General features: G+C 33.3%; 1 pseudogene; it reads left to right on the top strand.

The window, feature by feature from the left end:
- LOC143224017 (atrial natriuretic peptide receptor 1-like) overlaps positions 1-19,474 on the top strand; it is a 36,565-nt pseudogene extending 17,091 nt beyond the window's left edge.
- Positions 19,475-19,948: the final 474 nt, after the last annotated feature.

Here is a 19,948-nt window from a genome sequence, read left to right as displayed (position 1 = left end):
CAATGAATTTTGTGGGATCTACATCCTATGTAATTTTACATAAAATAAAATTATCAATGGACTCCCATAAAGACCATGGGCCCTGGGGCTAAGCCCCCTCTAGCCCTTACCTAAATACGTAACTGAAGGGAGTAGCTAACAATTCGCAAAAACGCAGGCAGTTACACATGTTTTTCACCATTTTATTTAATTACACCAGTTTTTATCTATCCAGATACAAATAAAAGAAACAAAATTGGGAATAGATGTTAACAGTTTTTTTGTTGTTGTTTTTTGCTGTTTTTAGTATTATATTCTTAGATGTCTCTGAATGCAAAACAATGGAAAGTGTCCAACAGCATAATTCTAAACGAAATCATAAGTTATATATCATACCAGGTTCACTCACAAAACGTAATGATTTAGTGGTTGTTTTGTTTATATGCTATACAGCTTATATAAACTTATACATTAATATTTCCATTTCACATTCTTTCACTACTATATTTGTAATGCTCATATGTAAAGAAAATAGATAATAACAATTAAAAATTCATATCTCTTTCCTGCTTCTTATGCTGCTCTCTACCGTTTCTTTAAATGGACCTTTGATCTGAGTATTTAAGGTCCCAGATAAGCCAATACCAATAGTAGTGAATTGGTATGAAAACAATTTGATAACATGAGAGTTAAATAGATTCTAAGATACCTGATTCTACCGCAACACATGCGTTGTGTTAAAATAATATTGACAGTTTTAATTTATTAATCACTTGGATTTATTCGATGATATGACAACAAACAGAAGTGGATTTTCAAATATCTTCTTGAAAATCGTCAGAGAGTGTTCCTTCACCCAATTGATTGGAAAGTAACAAAAGAACACTGGCGTTACTTAACTACATCTGTCTGTGGGAATTCAAAATAGTTAGAAATATATTTTAAAAAAATCAATAAATATTTTGTTCATTTTATGAAAATCTGATTAGTCTTACTTGCTAGTAGGTATAACTACAAATATGAGGTTTCACAGTTCGAACTTTGTGGTTGTGGATGCATTATAAAAGTGACAGTCAAATCCCACTATTCGATTAGAATGGACTAAGAGTTGGTGGTGGGTGTTATTCACTGGCTAACAATAGATATTTTGTTCATTTTTCAAAGCCAGATTGGCTTAGTGATTAATATATCGGGTTATAAATCTGAGGGTTCATGGTTCGTTCTCCGCATTTTGGGGAAATGAGTACATTATAAAATGACAGTTAAATCTCCCTATTCCATTAGGGTATCCTTAGAGCTGTCGGTGGATGCGTTTGATTAGGCACGGTATAAGAAGTTTTATTTATGACACTTCTACTTCGGTGTTTGATAATTTCTCTAAGAAAGCCAAACTTCGTCAAGTGTTCTTGAACTAAGGACCAAAAACGCCGCCAGTAGGGAGAGTACCCAATTGATGGTCTACGACAGTGGTCACAGAGGCTGTTGTAGTTTGTTGGTTCCTCAAAAGCAATAATACTGATTATTGATTGTAACTATTTTTGCAGAATTTTCACAGTTCTTCTGGTAGAAGTTCTCACACAGTTCTCTTCAGCTTGCCAGTTCAAAATGATCCACGGCTCGAGCAGATAATCTTATGTAGCTTTGTGTGAATATCTGATAAAAAGAAAACCAAAAAAAAAATTGAAATTTATTGATATAAAATAAGTTACATTTAAAGTGGTTGATTTTCTGCTAGTTAAATTAATCATTGTAAGACTTCACAATATTATTGTGTATTCAACTGATTTTAATTAAGGGTCAGAAAGTTGTGGTTAAGAGGCTTCAAGCCCAGGATTTCAAGTTGACCCGAGAAGTGCTCATGGAATTAAAACAGGTAAATCATGTCAGAAATTTAGCATAATAGAATTACAAAATAAGTGAAGAATACATTGATGATATGCATTAATTCCTCATTATTTTTGAGAGCATTTTTACGACTGAAAAAGTTCAGTTTGTGTTCGTTCTAGAGGATGTTTATTGGAGGCTACAAATTAACCACTCAAATTTGTACTTAATAACAAACAAAAAATCATTGAGTTTTCACTTTTTGTTTCTTTATGGTTGTTTTAACTCTGACAAAAGAAATGCATTTTGGTTATTTTACGACATAAACCGTGTTAAAGTGACAAAAGTAAAATCCTCTTTACTTTCAGCGAAGAGATACTACGCATGAAAACTTAGTCCGTTTCATCGGGCTTTCACTTTGTTCTCCTTACGTGGCCATACTTACTGAACTGTGCCCTAGAGGAAGTTTACAGGTGTGTGTGTGTGTATATATATACGTGTGTCTGTGGATGAACTTTAAATTAAAAGTAGCTTCGCTTACATTACCTCACTATAGCTGTAATTCTTTTATATGACTAAAATTTAATGAATTATCTAATGGTTCAGGAATTTACGTGCTCAGAAGTATACTGTTATGCATTTATATGTTTGTTTCACTAAATTTTTCTTGTAAAATAAACAACAGCAAAAACCATTATTTTTCTTTTCTTTTTTCCATCTCTCTCCAGGAAATGCTACTTAACAAATCCATAAACATGGACTGGACCCTAAAATTTTCCATTAGCACTGACATTGTAGAGGTATTCGTTTAAACACTTTCTAAAAACAAACATTGTTTTTTGCATTGAAATACAAGAATTCGTAGGAGTTCAATGTATTATATCTAGAATAGCAGATACTAACATAGAAATAAAGGCTAAAATATGACGTTTTTTATTTATGGTGTTGGAGAAATCGATAAAGATAATTTTAAACCAGTAAAAATAAATACATTATCGTGATTAGGAGTACGGTTGCTGTTGTACAAAGCATATGTAACTAGTTCCAATGTACGCAGTGACTGTATTACTGGTGTGAGGAGTGGGTTAACTGTTGAAGGAAACGTGTGAATAGTTTCAAGATACATAATGATCAGGTAAGACAGTAATAATGTTTGAACAAATAATTTATTCTTCTTACTGAAAACCCGTATAGAACACTACATAAAGTTTTAAAAATTATTATTGTTTTTATTATGATGTAATTTCACTTAATATGACGTTCTATAGATCTTACACTATCTTATATAGATTTGTTGTATAACATTTAACACTACATTACAAATACATCATTGATTGTATAACATGTAACATCACGTTACAAAGACAGCATAGTGAAATTTTATTTAAATAACTGTATTCTTCAAATAAATAATATATATTCTGTGGTATTATAGTTTTTACGTTATATCATACAGGGTATGCTTGTTCTGCACGAGAGTCAAATCGTTTATCATGGAAACCTCAGGTCATCCACCTGTGTTATAGATAGTCGGTTTGCAGTTAAACTGTCCAACTTTGGCTTAAGAAAACTCTTGACTCAAACTGAAGTAGAGGACGTATCTAATCTACGCAAGTCTGATTTTTAACTTATTCTGAGAAATTATTTTCATCTTATACATACGTTATCCAAAGAGTGCACCTTATCTGATTGTGTTTGATTACCCATAAAGTGACACGTTTCTCTTAATCTTACATTAGGAAGGCTCATGTCGTAATGTCGAAGTAACGTTTTTATATAAAACATAACGTAATTATTGGTTTTATATAACAAAATAACGGAATAATGTTTTTATATAGAAAATAACGTAATTATTGGGTTTTATATGATAAAAATACTGAGTTATGTTTTTATATAACAGAATAACGGAGTAATGTTTCTACATAACAAAATAACGGAGAAATGTTTTTATATAACGAAATAACGGAGTAATGATTTTACACAACAAAATAGCGGAATAATGTTTTCATATAACATAATTGTTGGGTTTTATATAGCAAACTAACGGAATAATGTTTTTATATAACAAACTAACGGAATAATGTGTTTATAAAACAAAATAACGGAGTAATGTTTTTACATAATAAAATAGCGATGTAATGTGTTTATATAAAAATAATGTAATTAGTGGTTTTTTATATTAGTCTTGTTTTTTTTACTCCAGTGTTTAAACAATGATATAGTTTTAATTTTGGTATCAAATATATTCCTAAATCAATATGTGTAGATAACAACAGGTTTGTTATGAGTTTTGTTTTTGTTTAAGGAACCAGTATTTGTGGTTTCACTTCATAAAATTCAGTTACAAAATCTACAGACATTCCAGCTGACTGCTAAATATCCCTTCGCTAACACAAAATAAAACAAAGAGTCTACCATTAATGTTTTGCAATATTTGCCTCACAAAAGATGTTTTTTTGTTATGGGAACTTAGCAAATGGAACTTGTTCTGATTCGTGAACCTCTGCGTTTAGACTTATTTTTATAACGGTGCCTTGGTAACGATACTTTTTCATCCCTGTAATCTTAGAAATAAAAATTTGGTTAATACGAATAAATGTGTCTCAAGGCTTACTTTCAAAAGAGTAATTCGGAATAACATTTATTACCAAAAGCAATCTATCATTTAAACATATCTCTATATGTTTATAATATGATTCAAATACCTTACATAAGCTGCGCTACAGTAAAACAGTCAATTAAAATAATGGTGATTTAATTGTTTTTACGTTAGCGAGAATTACTCAAGGTGTTATCTAAGTGCTAAGTCTATGGGTTTATTATTTGTTTCTTTTTTATATTAAGATGATCAAAATTTTTTCTAAACTTCTTAGTAGCCTTACATTGCTAGTTGGTCTGAATAATTTCAAATTTGTGCCATATACATGATGCACAGAGTTCTTCAATTCATATACAGTGATATTTAGTTTAAACTAGAATCTCTTTTAGTCTAGAATTTTCTCTAATTTGAACAGGACTAAATCTGTTGGTTAAGATTCTGTATCGTTGCACGTCTCTTCGTCCATTAAGCATCATTATCCTTAAAGACTGGAATCGAATTAAATCTGTAGAAACTGTAATATCATAGTTGATTTAAAAAATTTAAAATTTTAATGTAAAAAGTGTCCAAAATAGGTTGTCATATTCAAATCACAATGTCCTGTTCATATTGAATACATGTTTTTCTTTTCACCATGCCAGAAGTCAAAATGCGGAAAAAGTAATTTGGTTGAGTAATTATGAATTTAATAAGAATATTATAGGAAAAAAGGTGATAATTTTGTTGTTTAAATCTCCTTTAATTCAACATATTTTAATAAACGTATTCACCAAATTCACTTTGAAAATGATTACAATGGTAAAATTTAAACATGAAGAAACCACAGAAAAAGGCAAATATTACAAAAATGTCAGCAACCTTTTCCATTTTTTGTGATATACTGGTAGAAAGAGTGAACCAAATTTCTGTACATTCAATTTTACTTTTAGTAATGGTACTAAATAATCAACTTTTATGATTGCCTCTGACACTACCTACACGAGTCATTTAAGTTAAGAGTAAAAGAAAAACAGTAAATCGTAAGCTTTTTTTGTTGTTCATTAGTAATAATACATTGCTGTTTGAGCGATTTTGTTAGAATTACCATATAGGTAATATAGTATTCTAATGTCTTCTTCAGGTTTAATAATTTGCTGACTTCATGATTTAATTGCAGCTAACTGGGCGGGTAGTTTTGGATTATTTAGTAAAAATCGTTAGAAGTCCAGTCCACAAAGAAAAGGAATTAATTTTTTCTTTAGTAACATTTTATACAAGCTACAAATTCGTTCGCTAGTAGGCCTAACAAGCAACGTTTCAACAAAAATTTCGAGGCTAATGTAAGTTAACTCTCAAATAAGGTCAATTACTGACAAATATTATTTAAATCGATCCCTAACAAACGCTGAGATACTCTCCGACTAGCTTATTAACTGAATCAAAGTTTTACTAAATCTCACTGTCTTATTCAATAACTAATGCTGAATTGGTTAACTAGATAATTTTCTCAATCTGGCATTTTTATATTGTATTAGTTTTAATACAAACTCCAAGAAGCTTAGAGGTTACACAGATGTCTAATAAATAAAACATTAAAATAATAAAAATATGGACCACAACAGTACTTACGACAGCGAGTTATCACTTGGTATATTAGTTTAGTATTTTGACAAATATGATTCTTTCGGAGAAGTTAGTTCACAATTATACTTGATGTTACACATTGAATTGAAATTACTCATGATCAGTGTATTGAAACAAAGAATATATTATAAACGAAACATTTTCATTAACTATATTTCACTGAATAAATAAGATACTCCAAAGTTACTAATATTTATATGGTTCAGTGTAATGCATATTACTACAATGCTAATATGAATTTGGTCAATTAGGCCTAGGAATTATTACGGTAAGAAAAAGATAAAAAATCTGAGACATTTTCATTACGCAATGAAAACCACGATTAAACCAGATAATTCTGAAGCAGCAACGATCTAAAAAAATTCGAATTATTAAAAATAGTAATGTAGAAATAATAGAATAAAAATAGTTGAATCTCACTCAAATTAAATATATTGAGTTTTTTACTTTAGCAAATATTTTATAAATATAGGTCAACTTCTCTGGACGGCCCCCGAACATTTACGAAAACAATATCCCATTTCCCAGGGGTCGCAAAAAGGCGATGTTTATAGTTTTGCGATAATACTACAAGAAATTATAACTCGTACAGAACCGTATGACTGTACCGGAGACAAGCAACTTGGAGATGCATTTGTGGAAGCAGAAGGTAGGGATTAGTCAATAGATTATTGCAGAAACAGTATTATATAATAAATTACTCAATTTTTCGTTGACAGGTTCTTTTAAATCATCTAGTGACAATAATGCAAAATCGAGTAAACGATAAAAAATTATGTTGTGTCTTACTTGTGTCATATCTTTGAAACTGAATATTTTGGGCCTCTATTATTAAACATTTTAATCTTCACGTCGCCATTATGACTCGCAGCTTCCTCTAGTTAATAAACATATTAAAACATTTAAAATATAACTTGCAGCAATACATTATTTAGATTTATAACTAAAACAAATTTAAAACGGTTAAGACATTCGACTCGTAATCTGAAGGTCGCGGGTTCGAATTTCCATCCCACCAAACATGCTCGCCCTTTTATCCGTGGAGGCGTTATAAAGTTACGGTCAATCCCACTATTCGTTGGTAAAAGAGTAGCCCAAGAGTTGGCGGTGGGTGGTGATGACTAGCTGTCTTCCCTCTAATTTTATACTGCTAAATTAGGGACGGCTAGCGCAGATAGCCTTCATGTAGTTTTGCGCGAATTCAAAACAAAGCAAAGAAAATTTAAAAATACCTGTTTTCAAATAGTGAATGTCAATTATATCAGAAAGATATTTGCTTCAAAATGTTTTCCTTGTTTGCTGTTATGATACACGTATTTCCGTACAAATGTCCTTTGTAACATCCTTATTTCACGGGTGTTTAAGTGTCTTTTCTCGTTTTGCATTTCTTTAGATATTCTACAGAGAGTTCGCAGTGGAACATACCCACCTTACAGACCACGAATTTCTCCTAATGACTGCCCCAATGGCCTATGGTCGCTTCTTCATCATACTTGGGCGGAAGACCCGGCTTCTAGGCCTAACTTCTCTTTTATTAAACAGCAGTTGAAACAGTCGAACATGTAAGATCTGTCTATTTATCACGTGTTTAGCACATGATAGCTTACTAGATGTTTATGGTGTGCTAGTGAAACTTGTGGAAAATCTTACAAGTAATTGAGTAATTTTTCAAGTTAGTGTGTAACGAGATGTGTATCTACCGCAGATATCAAACTAAGGGCAACTTCCTGGACTGTCTTCTTTCTCGAATGGAAAACTATGCCAACAATCTGGAGCAGCTAGTGGAAGAGAAGACAGAGGCTGTTCTAGTAGAGAAACGTAAAAGCGAAGAACTCTTGTACGAAGTTCTACCAAGGTATTAATATTTTATAGTGTTTTACTTTAACAAGAGTTTTTTATGAAATTCTTGTAAGGTATGGAGTTTTCACTGAAATTCTACCAACGTTAAAAGTTTATATAAAATTATTGGCAGATTGACACGGCATGGCCAGATGGTTAGGGTGCTCGACTCACAAACTGAGGGACGCAAAACATATTCGTCCTTTCCTCCGTGAGGGCGTTATAATGTAACGATCAATCACACTACATGTTGGTAAAAGAGTAGCCCAATAGTTGGTGGTGGGTGGTAATGACCAACTGCCTTCCCTGTAGTCTTACATTGCTAAATTAGGGACGGCCAGCGCAGTTAGCTATTGCTTTGCTCGAAATTGAAAAGAAACAAACAAAACCTTTATTGCACCTAGTAACTACATCAATGTAAAGTGTATTCCCATAAGAAGATACAAATTGAAACGAAAGAAGTTAATTATTTGAAATCTGATTGGGAATAATTTATGGAACAGGTATGTGGCTGAGCAACTGAAAAGTGGAAACCACGTGCGTCCAGAGACTTTCGAATGTGTGACGATTTACTTTAGTGACATTGTTGGATTCACAGCTTTGTCAGCAGAGAGCTCTCCTATGGAGGTAACTATCGATTAACCTTTGTTTTTAAACTAGATGTTTACAATGGCTTAGTTACCTAATTAATTATTATGAGTATATTGAGAAGTACTATTTGTTCATTTGTATGCATATTAATTTCAAATGCATTTTTACGATGGTGCACTGAAAAAAATCTACAAATAATGAAATTATATCTGAAATAATACATTTTATTTAAAATCATTTGTGTAAGAAATGCAAAAATGCAAGGATGAAATGTTTACTTGGTATAGAATGTACCAGATACGTAAGGTAATACAAAACTTTACGCCCCCCTCCCAGTGGTACAACGGCATGTCTGCGGACTCTTACCGCAAGAAACCGGGCTTAGATACACGTGGTGGGCGAAGCGCGGATAGCCCATCGTGTAGCTTCATAATACGTTGGCCCGGTATGGCCAAGTTGTTAAGGCACTCGACTCGTAATCTGAAGGTCGCGGGTTCGAATCCCCGTCACACCAGATATGTTTGCCCTTTCAGCCGTGGAGACGTTATAATGTGAAGGTCAATCCCTTTACTCATTGGTAAAAGAGTAGCCCAAGAGCTGGCGGTGAGTGGTGATGACTAGCTGCCTTCCCTCTAGTCTTACACTGCTAAATTAGGGACGGCTAGTGCAGATAGCCCTCGTGTAGCCTTGCGCGAAATTCAAAACAAACCAATCATAATATATATAGGCAGATTTTCTGTAAAGAGAGTGGATAATGCGGTACGTGTTCGATATTAGTAATTTCTTTCTGTTTCTTAATATACTAAAAAAGTAACATCGTTAATACAAAATAATACACAAGTTATTAGAAAATATAGAAGAACATTTAAAAGTTAGTGATCATATGAAACACGGTTCTTAAAGTAATTACAGTTTTTGTGATTATGAATAGGGGGTGTATGATGCTTTTATAGAGTCCTGTCCATACAGGATGTATTTGAATTTATAAGGGTTATTTTCAAATTTTTTGTGGTCATCGAGAAGAAACTTAAAACAGGACCTTTAACTTTTACTTAGGTGGTTGATTTGCTGAATGACTTATACACCTGCTTTGACAAGATAATTGGAAATTATGACGTATACAAGGTAAGAATTCTTACATTTTAATGCACTTTCTCAAGGCCAGGCACGGTCAGATGGGTTAAGGCGTGCGACTCGTAATCTGAGGGTCGCGGATTCGCATCCCCGCCGCACCAAACATGCTCGCCTTTTCAGCCGTGGGGGCGTTATAATGTAACGATCAATCCCACTATTCGTTGGTAAAAGAGTAGCCCAAGAGCTGGCGGTGGGTGGTGATGACTACCTGTCTTCTCTCTAGTCTTACACTAGTAAATTAGGGACGGCTAGCGCAGATAGCCCTCGAGTAGCTTTGCGCGAAATTCAAAAACAAACAAACAAACAAACACTTTCTCAAATAATTATTCATCTCATATCGTTTTATACTGTACTCTTTTCACTGCAGACACTTGACATAGAATGTTAAGTAAGGTTAAAAATAAGAAAGAACTTCCTCAAAACTAAAACACAAATTGTATTCAAAGTTTCTTGGCAGCCTTACATTCTATATTTGATAACAATGGCATTCTTATCACAATGTTTTTTTTCAAATTACCTGATTAGTGACATCAGAAATCAGAACATGTAATGGTTTGGAATTAGTTTCATAATTTTAAATGCTCTCCGGTAATTCGTAAGGGCTTATAGAATATTTGCATTTGTTGGTAATGAATGTTACGAACGTGGAACATAAGTTTAACTTCAGACCACTCAGTTGTTGTTTTCTTTTGACATTATTTTATTCTGATGCAGAATACTGTTGCTGCACAGTGGTATGTCTGTGGACTTACACACTAAAAACCAGGTTTCGATACCCGTGGTGGACAGAGCACAGATAGCCCATTGTGTAGCTTTGTGCTTAATTCTAAACAAAGAACAGATTACTGTTTGTTACTGAATAAGTAATAAAAAACTGAGCATTTTATTATTGTTAGATTTTTAACTATAATTATGTATGAGTATCGAATTCAGTATTGAATCCAACTTTTATTACAACATTCTGTCATTTAATTTTTAGTGTTTATAATGTTATGAAATTCTAAGTTCATACTTTAGAACTAAACCTCAAAGTTTTCATATTATTCTAACGTTCTCCAGTTGGCAGGTTAAATTATCTTTTGGAAATAATTAGATGTCCAACCCACATAACAATCACAAATTAGTTTATATCTTCCTTTAACGTTTCTGAACATCTGTACATTGTCGTAAATTTTTGCAGGTCTACGTTAAAAGTGACGCTCAAACCTTTCTAACAATACTAGGATTAACGTAAAACTGACTTACTTATACAACGTAATTCAATAAGTGCGGTTGCAAACACAAATTCAATTTTGTCACGAAAATAAATTGACTAATTGAGTTCTCTAATGGTTCTCGATGGTTCACTGATTCGCTATTTATAATTTACTCTCTCTCTGGATGTTCTGCACAGCCTCTCGTTTATTAAAATTCCTGAGTATTATAGATCTAACTTGGTGTTAATGCGGTGCGCTCTCTAGCTAATATCTAAATTGCAACAACAAAATATAGATTATAACAATACCTATTGGCGCGAAATACGTTTAAATCATGCTAGGCCTATTGTATCACAGATGATAATGCCGTAGAACATTTCCAAAATATTTGTGTGTTTTGTTGAACTTCGCGCAAAGCTACTCGAGGGCTATCTGCGCTAGCCGTCCCCAATTTAGCAGTGTAAGACTAGAGTAAAGGAAGCTAGTAATCACCACTCACCGTTAACTCTTGGGCTACTCTTTTACCAAGTGAGATTGACCGTCACATTTTAACGCCCCCACGGTGGAAAGCGCGAGCATGTTTGTTGCGAAGGGGATTCGAACCCGCAACTATCAGATTAAGCATTCTAACCACCTGGCCATGTCGGACGCATTTCCGAAATACATCATTGTAAAAGTCCTTTTAAAAACAAGTATCAAATAACTTATTTTGCATGAGTAAATTAAATATTTTTCTTCTTTTGAAAAATTGCTTAATTAAGAACAAATTAATTTGGTGTAACGATATAATTGAATATTCGTTGCAAGTTTTTGAAGTCATTGAGGTGCTAGACACGCACCAAGACACAACATTTGTACTTCCTTAACCCTGTGTTTTTATCACATAATAATCTCAGGTTGAAACAATTGGAGATGCTTACATGGTGGTATCAGGACTTCCTGTTAGAAATGGAAATGAGCATGTCCGACAGGTCGCCAGGATGTCATTATCATTACTAAAAGAGATAGAGAAGTTTAGAATTCGACATTGACCAAACCAGCGGCTTCAACTGAGAATAGGGCTTCATTCAGGTGAGAAGATTTGATACGTTATCCAATGTTCGATCACGATAAACATTCCATAACTTATAACAAAACACTTAAATGGTATTAAACAGTTCAGAATATACATCGACTAAAGTCATCCATCGTTAATTGTTTACAATATACATCTATTAAGGTCATTCATCGTTAAATATTTTGGAATATACAGCTAATAAGGTCATTCGTCATTAAATTGTTCAGAACATACAGCTAATGAGGTAACTATCTTTATAAGCTTTCGGGTATCATTGCGTCCTGAGAATCCGGAATGACGCATGACCTTGTCGGAATTTTCAATTACTAGTTTATCAAGTATTTCTTGATTGTTATTTTTGAATTTCACGCAAAGCTACTCGAGGGCTATCTGCGCTAGCCGTCCCTAATTTAGCAGTGTAAGACTAGAGGGAAGGCAGCTAGTCATCACCACCCACCGCCAACTCTTGGGCTACTCTTTTACCAACGAATAGTGGGATTGACCGTCATATTATAACGCCCCCACGGCTGAAAGGGCGAGCATGTTTGGTGCGACCGGGATTCGAACCCGCGACCCTCGGATTACGAGTCGAACGCCTTAACCCACTTGGCCATGCCGGGCCAATACTTCTTGAATTTTGTTGATTATTTATAGTGTGTACTTAACCGCTGATAAAAAAAAAACAACTATTGAATTACAAAGAAAATTGATACATGATACATTGATACATGACTTGCGGAAGTGAAGTGATTATTTTATAATAATAAATTCGACAAAATCAAAACAAAGATTATTATCAAATTTTGTTCATCCTATATTTACCCCCACCTTTGGATTAGCTGCAAGTTTGAAGGCTTTTAATGCTAAAAACCCGACTTATTGTTTAACTGTAAGTAAACAAACATTCGAAATTCTGAGAAACGTGTAATCCGGGCCCGGCATGGCCAAGCGTGTTCAGGCGTTCGACTCGTAATCCGAGGGTCGCGGGTTCGAATCCCCGTCATATCAAACATGCTCGCCTTTTCAGCCGTGGGGGCGTTATAATGTTACAGTCAATCCAACTATTCATTGGTAAAAGAGTAGCCCAATAGTTGGCGGCAGGTAGTGATTACTAGCTGCCTTACCTCTGGTCTTACACTACTAAATTAAGAACGGCTAGCGTAGAATAGCTGTCGAGTAGCCTTGCGCGAAATTCATAAAACAAACAAACAGACAAATCATTCAACAGAAAAATATATTGTTTGTTTGTTTCTGTTGCTGTATTGGTAGGTACAGATTTTATAGCAAGAGTTAACAGTTAATCCTATTTTTACCAACGTTGTACATGTTCCTATTGTATATTATATTTTATATTCCTTTTTAAGGGTCCTGTGTGGCTGGAGTAGTCGGGTTGAAAATGCCCAGATATTGTCTCTTCGGTGATACAGTCAACACTGCATCCAGAATGGAGTCAAGTGGACAAGGCAAGAAACTGTATTTTATGTTTCTTAACTCTATTCTAGTTTAGGCGCACCGAGTAAATAAGAACGACTTAAACTAATGATTCCGAGATTTGAAAATGTGATTGCTTATGGCCGAGGAAAAACGTTTATGTTAATTCCTCTGTTTCTAACAGCATGCCTAACGGAGAAATTATAGACACTGAATTTTGCTATTTTTTCTTACGAATTCGTTCGAACGTGATTGCTTGTTTCCGCTTTAGTGGTACAGTGGTTAAATATGTTATATATTGTTTGTTTGTTTTTAATTTCGCGCAAAGCTACACGAGGGCAATCTGCGCTAGGCGTCCCTAATTTAGCGGTGTGAGACTAATGGAAAGGCAGCTAGTCATCACCACACACCGCCAACTCTTGGGCTACTCTTTTTCCAACGAATAGTTGGATTGGCCATCACATTATAACACCCCCACAGCTTAAAGGCGAACATGTTTGGTGCGACGGGCATTGGAACCCGCGACCCTCAGATTGCTAATCGAACGCTTTAACCTACATGGCCATGCCGGGCCAAATATGTTATATTTAAACGACTTTAGAACATCTCCATTTCGTTACAGTCCGTTTTATCACATTATGTCATGTGCTGTTTGACGGCTGTATTAAATTATAATCCTGCAGCTTCGTTTCCTTTGTAAAAGACTGTCATGTCAATAAGCCACCAAATGTATATAAAGAGGACAGTTTTAACAGTCCGATGTTACTAAAATCTATGAACACTGCCTATGGTAACTTGACCAATACATCTTTGGATGGAAAGAGCATGAATACTCACACAGCCGCTTGAGGTGTGCAACAGTTAAAGGATGTGTCACAGAATAGAGTTGTGTGCACGTGACTTGTACATTTTTCAGTTTTATATCCATCTTGGTTACGCTGCGTTCTGTTGCCTTGATCATGTGAACAGCTGTTATAAAACGATACGCTTTGCTAACTACGTTTGTGGGGAGGATTTGTCACACGTCCTTTTCTATATGGTCCTGGTGCACCACGTTGATCCACATTCTTTTTTTTTCCAATTTTATTATCTTCAAGGGATATCGCAGACTTAGAAAGTCTGCATGCCACATCGGAACACATTGTTATCACATGAATACTTTGCATCAGCATGGGCTGTGATATACCCTTCCCTAAAGTTCTCACATTTCGGCAGCATCACATTATATAATAACGTTATATGATGCCAAAATGTGGCTCTAATACGCTCTATTCGTCTCCAAAACTTGCTTACCTGCTTATTAAAAACCGTCTTTATATAATGCACTCTTTACCGCCAACATTGAACAAAGTGTGACAAAACGAGCCTTTTAAAACGCAACACGCAGAAACAATTTAGCCTGTTAAATATACTCATAAGCTTTACACAAATCTTAATCCAATATCACCATTTAATCAGAACTCATAAAAGGAATGTATTACAACTTACAAACTTGTACATGTGTGTGTGTGTGTATACAGAACACTATGGACCTGCAAGGTCTGGTGGTTTGGACATTCGAGTCGCGGTTTCTTGTTACCTTCTCACCCTTTCAACAATGTAACATTATAATATAATGGTCAGTATCACGATTAGGTGGCAAAGAATAGCACAAAAGTTGGATGTGTATGGTCTTGACTGGCTGCCCAAAATTACAGAGGGTTAGGGCATATGCGCAAAATTCAAAAACAAAGGAAAAAAACAGAACAGTAAGTGTCAGAACGCATAAACTTGACCAAACAGATATATATATATACACACACACACACACACACACAAAACGTATTTGTGATAATTTATTATATTTTAATTGTATTCACCCAAGCTGACTCGTGGACAAACAAACAGTGGTGAACAAAAAGGTAACTCCGTAACAAATATATAATACAACAAATAAAGTTTGATGTAATATAAACAAATATGAATATACGTCTGTGTAAACGTAAAAAAAGAACACGTAACTACGCGTTTACGTATTTAGAAACGCAAAATTACAGCTACAAAAATACGCTGACGTGTACGCATTGACAAATTTATATTTGCGTGTAAAAATTAACAATATACGATTTACGCGGTAATTAAGGCTTGAAATCTTCTATTTTGAATAAATACAACTAAATGGAAAAACAACAACGTTTGACAACTCACGACATAATACATGTTATGGCTGTTGTGTTTTTAATGTACTATTTTCGTTATTAAATAATTAAATACCAAACTAAAAAGAAATCTTGAACTTTTAAATATATTAAATGTGTATCGTATAGACGGTATTCTGATAGTTCAAACAGTTCTGTGAATCTATTCGATAGTTTTTAAATAGCGCATTTTAACCTTTATAAAATTTTTACGCTGGTTCTATCAGAACATTTACCCGTTTCAACAAAAACCAAAACCAGTTAAGGAACTGGATGTTGTTGTTTTTTATTTAAGCAATGAAAGTTCACGTGAGTAACCAAACTAAAGAGTTGCTACAAGTCTTTGGGACTTTTCGTTTAGCCTACAGAGGACAAATTGAATTAAAGGTGAGTCGCTTTAAATACACACCATTACTTACTTTAGAATTATAGATAAAGACTAAAAAAATTAGAAATAGATAGATAAAGTAAATTAAATATATATAAAACACTGAGAGTAAGTAAGCAGAAGATAATTTGACGGTAATATCAGTAAATGAAATTATTGAAAGAAAAGAAGAAAAAAGCAAATATTAATATGTATGTGAGTGTTATATTAATATGTATGTGTTATATTATATTATATTAATATGTATGTGAGTGTTATATTAATATGTACGTGTTATATTAATATGTACGTGTTATATTAATATGTATGTGAGTGTTATATTAATATGTATGTGTTATATTATATTATATTAATATGTATGTGAGTGCTATATTATATTATATTAATGTGTATGTGAGTGTTATATTATATTAATATGTATGTGAGTATTATATTATATAATATTAATATGTATGTTAGTATTATATTATATTATATTAATATGTATATGAGTGTTATATTATATTAATATGTATATGAGTGTTATATTATATTAATATGTATGTGAGTGTTGTATTGATATGTATGTGAGTGTTATATTAATATGTATGTGAATGTTATATTATATTAATATGCATGTGAATGTTATATTAATATGTATGTGTTATATTATATTAATATGTATGTGAATGTTATATTATATTAATATGTATATGAGTGTTATATTAATATGTATGTGTTATATTATATTAATATGTATGTGAGTGTTATATTATATTATATTTCAAGTTTGATATTTCCTCCTCTGTTTCTCACTGTGATAGATAAAAATGATCTTTATAATATAATTATTGTAGTAAAGCCACGTCTGCATATTTGTTGTGTCTACCGAGGGGAGTCGATCCACTCTCATAGTGAGGAACATTTTTTAAAATTAAAAATATCATTTACAACATAGAAACTATGCTTACGCAGTAATCCTGAAAAAATACTTGATATATATGTGTGTGTGTGTGTGTGTGTGTGTGTGTGTGTGTGTGTGTGTATTTAAACGCTCGTGTCCACGTGCTGCGCGTCATTCGTGATTCTAACTTACGTCTTATTAGAATAAAAATATATGACTGTCTTTCCGTGAGGTAAAAGACAAATAAATCACATACCAGTGGAGATGTTAAATACAACTTTCGTAAACACATGGTAAACTATAACTAGAATTAAACATCAAGTTCTACACACACACAACGCAGCTTTACCAACAAAGTCCCCTGCTGGTACAGCGGAAAGTCTACGGATTTACAACGCTAAAATCAGAGGTTCGATTCCCTTCGATGGACTCAACAGATAGCTCAATGTGGCTTTGCTATAAGAAAAAACACACACACACACACATATATTTATCGATAAAAAGATAACAAGTTATGCTGGTGTAGTACAGCTTTACCTGGAACACGTTGTCGAGCTCTGTACATACAGTACAGCTTTACCCGGAACAGTATATATATATAGATTCTGTATATACAGTACAGTTTTACAGAAACAATATATGTAAATTCTGTAAATACAGTACAGTTTTAGCCGGAACAAGATATATAAATTCTGTACGTATAGTACAGCTTTACCCGGAACGAGATATATAAATTTTCCACGTATAGTACAGCTTTACCCGGAACAAGATATCAAGTTATGTGCATACAGATTCACCTGCGACGGAAATGACGCCACTGCGGTCATCTCAGAAACTGTGGATGTGGTTTATATTGCAGTTCTAAGAGAAGAGCTCAACATTAATTCAATGAAATCTAAACATTAGTGAGATCTATCTACGAAGATTCATAAAATGTACGATTTTGATGTTCTTTTGTTATGTAGTAGAAATATTGTCGGATGAGCTCGTGCTTCGTGTGTATATTGTTCAATTCTTGTCACTGTTAAAAATCAACAACCCCAAAATCGAATCAGCAAACATCGTGCCTGAAAAGAACGAATAGCCTAAATGTTATATAGTAGTGCAATGTCGTGAAATTGTATTTACTTTTATGTTTGATTTTTTCGTTTATAATAGTAAACAAGTTCAGACGAGTACTTATCCGAGATGCGTGCCGTGTATTAAACTCGGAAATGTTTGAGGTAAAGAAATGAACTGAGTGGGTTAATAGCAATTATTTAATATGCTGTCAAAACACGAACGTTTTAGAAAAAAAGATTTTGACATTATATATTAAGGATTGATTATAATAGTAAACAGACCTAAGTGAATCAACATCACCGATTATATATGTATTTATCACATTTATATTTCTAAAGTGCAAAGTTCGTTGATTTACTTGGGTGAATTCTTCATTTATTGAATGAATCAACCTAAGTGTTTCATTGATCGTTTGCTGATTGAACCAACCTAACTGTGTCATTGATCGTTTGCTGATTGAACCAACCTAACTGTGTCATTGATCGTTTACTGATTGAACCAACCTAAATGTTTCATTGATGGTTTACTGATTGAATCAACCTAAATGTTTCATTGATCGTTTACTGATTGAACCAACCTAAATGTTTCATTGATGGTTTACTGATTGAATCAACCTAAATGTTTCATTGATGGTTTACTGATTGAACCAACCTCAATGTTTCATTGATGGTTCACTGATTGAATCAATCTAAATGTTTCATTGTTTATTTACTGACTGAACCAACCTCAATGTTTCATTGATGGTTCACTGATTGAATCAACCTAAATGTTTCATTGTTGGTTTACTGATTGAACCAACCTCAATGTTTCATTGTTGGTATTACTGATAGAAACAATCTCAATGTTTCATTGTTGGTTTACTGAATGAATCAACCTAAATGTTTCATTGTTGGTTTACTGATAGAAACAATCTCAATGTCTCATTGTTGGTTTACTGATAGAAACAACCTCAATGTTTCATTGTTGGTGTACTGAATGAATCAAGCTAAATGTTTCATTGTTGGTTTACTGGTAGAAACAACCTCAATGTTTCATTGTTGGTTTACTGATTGAATCAACCTCAGTATTTCATTGTTGGTTTACTGATTGAATCAACCTCAGTGTTTTATTGATGGCTTGCTGATTGAACGAACCTCTGTGTTTTATTGTAAGTTTACCGGAAGAAGAATTATTTTTACTGCGCGAACTTCATTGTTGTTACACGAGTTGGGTCATTTGGTAATTTTCAACCGACTTTCTTTATTCTCGAATTCTTCAACTGCTGAATGCGTTTCATTTTGTTTTGTAGTATATTGAAAACTTTTATCTTTTGTTGAATAGTTAAGTAAGTTATCTATTGCATTTGTATCATAAGTTTCATAGATAAAAATAATTAATATTACACATAAGTTTCACTTTTAAACGAGAAAAGTAGCTTTATCTGTTTTTTGTTATCAGATGATAATGTGATGAGAAAAATATTTATATTTTGCTTTTCTGAAAGATTCCTTGCCTATTTCTTTAGTTGTTTCGTTAATATGTTTCTCTTTACGTGTAAGTGGACATATTCCACAGAACTTCAACTGCAAGTTAAAGATGTAAGAATAAATAAACTTTTGTTCTTTTTATTCTGTTAGGGTAAAGGACTTAAAAGGACCTACTGGCTAGAAGGGGAGGACCTACAGCCTAGAAGAGAAGGACCTATTGGCTAGACGGAGAAGACTCTATGTAGCGTACCAGTCAGAAAACTGGGGTGGAATTATGTGATTTTTTTTTATTGTTCAGCTCTAATATTCATGCTGTATAACGTATAAATATCGTAGGTTTATTCTCGTTCACTAATAGTTTAACTCTACATGCTCACATATCGATTAAATTAGAGTCGTTATTTCCCATATAATATCTCAATTCTTCATATCTTTGTAAAATTGTAGGATGATAGACAATACTTTTATTTCTTTACGTGGCTAAAGAATTGCACCTTACCCATGTGTAGATCTTGTTGTGCTATATTTGTAAAGTTATATTTAAACGACAATAATATGAATTTTATATCGAAAACAAAAGTGGTAATAAAAATTTTGAATGTAAAGAAATATAATTCTTGTTTGTCTGTCAGCTTTGCAGAAATGATTGCATTACTTGTTTTTCTAAAGTAGGGGTAACATGGCTAACGATCGATTGAT

Source organism: Tachypleus tridentatus, chromosome 8, assembly GCF_004210375.1.
Source record: "Tachypleus tridentatus isolate NWPU-2018 chromosome 8, ASM421037v1, whole genome shotgun sequence".
In the NCBI taxonomy this organism is placed as follows: domain Eukaryota; kingdom Metazoa; phylum Arthropoda; class Merostomata; order Xiphosura; family Limulidae; genus Tachypleus; species Tachypleus tridentatus.
The sequence above is the reverse complement of the archived record's forward strand: the minus strand, read 5'-3'. Positions and strand labels throughout refer to the sequence as shown.